General features: G+C 36.7%; 1 protein-coding gene across 2 annotated transcripts in view; it reads right to left on the bottom strand.

The window, feature by feature from the left end:
* Nucleotides 1–4,865, bottom strand: part of FTO (FTO, alpha-ketoglutarate dependent dioxygenase) — a 402,518-nt gene that overhangs the window by 292,910 nt on the left and 104,743 nt on the right. The gene's annotated exons all lie outside the window — the stretch shown is intronic.

Here is a 4,865-nt window from a genome sequence, read left to right as displayed (position 1 = left end):
GTAGCTAAGCCAAAGCAGCGTCAACAAACAGTCCATGTACACAGATCCAAACTTGCTTTACACTTGTTATTTAAAAAAAGCATTTCAACCATTTCTACAAACTCAGAATTCCCTTTCCTATTCTCAAGGAAAATATGGAATGATAAAAGTAACAGGAGTTGGAAGCAAGAATAGCGTTTTTAGTGCAGACTCTATCACTTCTTAGACGTGCACACATGAAGCAACCTCTCTGAACCTCAGTTTCCTCATCTGTAAAACACTGTTTCATAGGGTCGTTGTGAAGATGAAATCGAATTAATCATCTCTATCACTGCATTCTGCAAACTATAAACTATGCAAATATCAGGCAAATCGCATTCGAACGGCAAGGAGGGGCCTGGATGGCAAAGATGAGCTAAGGAGCCAGACTCTGAGTTCCAAAGCTAGCTCAGCCATTCCAGCTACGTGACTTGGGGCAAGTTTCTCATCGCCCTGAGAGACGTAAAGGAAATAACATGTGCAAAGCTCTAAGAACAGTGCCTGGCACATAAATATCCTCCAGTACATTCTGGCAGCCATTTGTTATTACTTACTCACATCTAGAAAAGGTTTTATTCACTAGCTATAAATTATCTACATACGAATCTATATGTACCCCCATCAAATTATACTTTAGACTATAAATTAATTTTACTTGACAATTCTAGAATATTAATTTGCCTTGGTGACCTACAGGAGAAATAACATAATAACTTTCATAAAAGTTTATAAATAGAAAATACCTCTACATCAAATTAACTACATTGTGGTAAGTACCTAAGTTTTAATATAACAAAATTGCAAAATTTTAGAACAGATGAAGAAAGGAGGCACTAGAGAAACTCGATTCACATTCTTATTTCCCAAGAATATGGTCATTTCTACTACCCCCAAACACACACCATTTTGAAGCAAAAGAAATTACATCTTTCTAGAATGGCTTATTTTTTTTAACTTAAAAAGAACATGTGTAACATGACTTTTTAAATTTTAATTATAATCAATTCTACTTTTAAAATCAATGCTTATAACCTTTATTCTTCAAGCCTCAAGTCCTGGCTGCCTTTTGTTTTCCAAAAAGATCTTTTGTATTATTATTTCGTATATCTTGTTTTAGTTTCCAATAATGAGAGCCTGTACTGTAGCAGACCCCAAATCCATCCAGAATAGAAAACCTCGTAATTCACAAAACATTAGGAAGAATACTCAGTAGGATTTTACCTTAGTAGTGGTGCAAATAAATTTAAGCGTAGAGTAACGGCTGCTTCATTCCTTCCTAAAAAAGCTTAAAAGCCAGACCTGAAAGGATCAAACTGTCTCCAAGTAACTTAAATAAATGACTTAAGAAAGCTCAGGAATATTTAAAGGAACAGTAAGAACATTACTATTAGAATTCACAATGTTTCATCCAATCAACAACCACAAGGCATGGTAAGAAAATACTAGAAGGCAGGACAAGATGACTGACAGAGAAGAGGCAAGGCAGTACAGAACAGCACCGATGACAGATCAGTGGTCAAATACATTAAAACAGCGATTATAACTGCAGTTCATAAGTTCAAAATGTTGGGGAAAGATTCAGCATGTTAAGCAGAGAAATAGAAGAAATAAATAAAACTGAATCGAGCTTCTAGAGAGAAAAACCACAATGCCTGAGATGAAAGACGCACTGGATAGGATTCAGCACAGATTAGTTATCATAAAAGAAAAGAATAATGAATTCAAAGACAGAAACAGGGGAAATTATCCAGAACAAAACGCATGAGGAAAAATGCAGAAGGAAAATATGAAAAGAGTGTCAGTCAGCTATGGAATGACTTTAGGCAGTTTAGTACACGGAGTCACCAAAGGACAGGAGAGAATGGAAGAAAAAATGAACATTTTCCAAATTTGATGAAAACTATAAATTCATAGATTCGAGATACTGAAAAAACACCAGGCACACACACACACACAAGACAAGAGGAAATAACGCCAAGGCCTCATAAACGGATTACTTAAACCCAGTGAAAAAGACAAATCTTAAAAGCATCAGAGAGAAAGAACTCCAGTCGGCCCTCCACATATATAGGTTCCCTATCTATGGATCAGCCAACTAGAGATCACAAATACTTGGAGGAAAGAAAATGAATGGTTGCATGCGTATGAACATATACAGACTTTTTTCCCCCTTATCATTATTCCCTAACAATAAAGTATAACAGCTATTTATGCTTACATTCTATTAGGTGTTATAAGTATAAAGTACAAGCTTATAGGAGGATATTTATAGCTTATATGCAAATGCTGTGCCATTCATAAGGGCCTTTAGCATGTGTGGATCTGGCATCCGCAGGGGGTCCTGGAACCAATCCCCCACTGACCCCATGGGATAAGTACTGAGTACCCAAAACAAGCCACAACACCACCAAATAACTTGTGTTAAGAACGTTAGCCAGAAAATTGTGGAAAATACCATAATGTTTTTCAAAAACAAAGAGAAATAGGCACATTTTCAGATACACAAAAGCAGAAAGAATTCAATACCAACAGGCCTTTGCTACAAGAAAGGATAAGCGAAAACCTTTAGGTAGAAAGAAATTCATAACAGATATAAATCTGAATCCACCTAATGGAACAACGACCATCAGAAATAGTTAACTATGTAGCAAATACAAAAGACTTTAGTCCTTACTATCTAAAACTGATTTTTTTTTTTTTTGGAGGGGTGCTTTTTTTTTTAAGACAGGGTTTCACTCTATTACCCAGGCCGGAGTGCAGTGGTATCATCATAGTTCACTCAATCCTCCTGCCTCAGCCTCCCAAGCAGTTGGGAGTACAGGCACATGCCACCATGCCTGACTAATTTTTTTAATTTTTTGTAAAAACAAGGTCTCACTATGTTGCCCAGGCTGGGCTCAAACTCCTTACCTCAAGTGAACCTTCTGTTTTGTCCTCCCCAAATGCTAGGATTACAGATGTGAGCTACCATGCCCAGCCCATTTAAATCTTCTCATAAAAGACAATCTACTATAAGCAAAAATTGTGATAGTATACTGTGGGTTATATAACATACGTAGAAGTTAAGATTTAGGACAACATCATCATAAAGGTGAAGAGAATAATGCTTTTTGTGAAGTATAACAATATTATTTTAAGGAAGACCCCATTAAGATAACCATGGACACTAGAAATACTTAAAAAACATAGAATAACCAGCCACGGTGGCTCACACCTATAATCCCAGCACTGTGGGAGGCTGAGAAGGGAGAATGGCTTGAGCTCAGGAGTTCAAGACTTGAGTGAGGGAGAGTGAGATCCCTGATGCCTAAAAAAAAATGGAAAAATTCAGCCAGGTACTGAGGTGAGTACCTGTAATTCTAGTGGCTTCCAGAGACTGAGGCAGCAGGATGCCCACAGCCCAAGTCTGAGGTTGCAGTAGGCTTTGACACCATTGCACTCTGCTCAGGGGCATAGGGTGGGACTCTGTCTCAATAAAAACAAACAATAACCACAAAAACATAAAATAAACATCAGAGAGTTATAGAGTAATAAAGCAACTAAGAGGATAAAGTGGAATAATAAAAAATATCCAAAAAAGGCAGAAATTGAGAAAAAAGGGAAACTAGCAGACAGTAAAATGGCAAAATTAAATCAAACCATGTAAACCATCACATTAAATATAAATGTTCTAAACAATCCAATCAAAAGGCAGAAACTACGGGATTGGATTTTATTTAAGAGTTAGGATCTTACCATGTTGCCCAGGCTAGAGTGCCATGGCATCATCACAGCTCACAGCAACCTCCAACTCCTGGGCTCAAGCAAGTCTCCTGCCTTAGCCTCCCAAGTAGCTGGGACCACAGGCACCCGCCACAACATCTGGCCATTTTTGGTTGCAGCCATCATTGTTGTTTGGCGGGCCCGGGCTGGATTCGAACCTGCCACCTTGGGTGTACATGGCTGGTGCCTTAGCCACTTGAGCCACAGGCACTGAGCCAGATTGGATTTTTTAAAAAGCAATATGCAACCATTGCTTTCCTATAAAAATAATTATGTCAAATATAAAGAAACAAATTGGTTCAAAACAAAAGGATGACTACAACAATGTGAATACACAAAACTACATACTTAAAAATGGTTAAAGTAATAAATTACATGTTATCTGTACTTTACCACAACAAGCAAAAAGATTTTTAGAAAAGTAAAAGGATGGAAGAACATTTACTATGTAATACTAATCAAAAAAAAGCTGAAGCAATTATACTGATATCAGATAAAATGAGATTCAGAACAAAGAATATTCCAAGACATAAAGCCATTTCACAGTGATAAAGGAGTAAATTCACCAAGAGAACAGAAAAATCCTAAACGTCTATGCATCCAATACCAGGGCTTCAAAAGACATGCAACAGAAAATGAAGAAGAGCAAAGAATAATAGACAATTCCATAGTTACGTGCTAAGATCTCAATATCCCCATCTCAATAATTGGTAGAACAAGTAGACACAAACTCAGTAAGATCACACAAGACATGAACAGTATCAACTAACTTGACCAGACACCTATGTGACACTCCACCAAACAAAAGCAAAATATGCATTTATTTCAAATATACCCAAAACATTTGCCAGGATAGAACATATATGGGTCTCAAAACATTTTAAATGATTTGAATCATTAAAAATATTTTCTCTGACAAAGTGGAATTAAATTTAAAACAATAACAAATACATATCCCAAATTAAAACTAAGTAATCCTGAGACACTGCTATATTTTTTGATTACTTCTAAGAGTTTTATACTTGAGTCCCTGGGATTGTCCAGATATAGGATCATATCATCAGTGAAAGTCTGATCTCCTCTGA

Source organism: Otolemur garnettii, unplaced genomic scaffold (assembly GCF_000181295.1).
Source record: "Otolemur garnettii isolate 467f Iridium unplaced genomic scaffold, OtoGar3 scaffold00058, whole genome shotgun sequence".
NCBI classification, from domain to species: Eukaryota; Metazoa; Chordata; class Mammalia; order Primates; family Galagidae; genus Otolemur; species Otolemur garnettii.
This window is presented reverse-complemented; position numbering and strand designations above follow the sequence as displayed.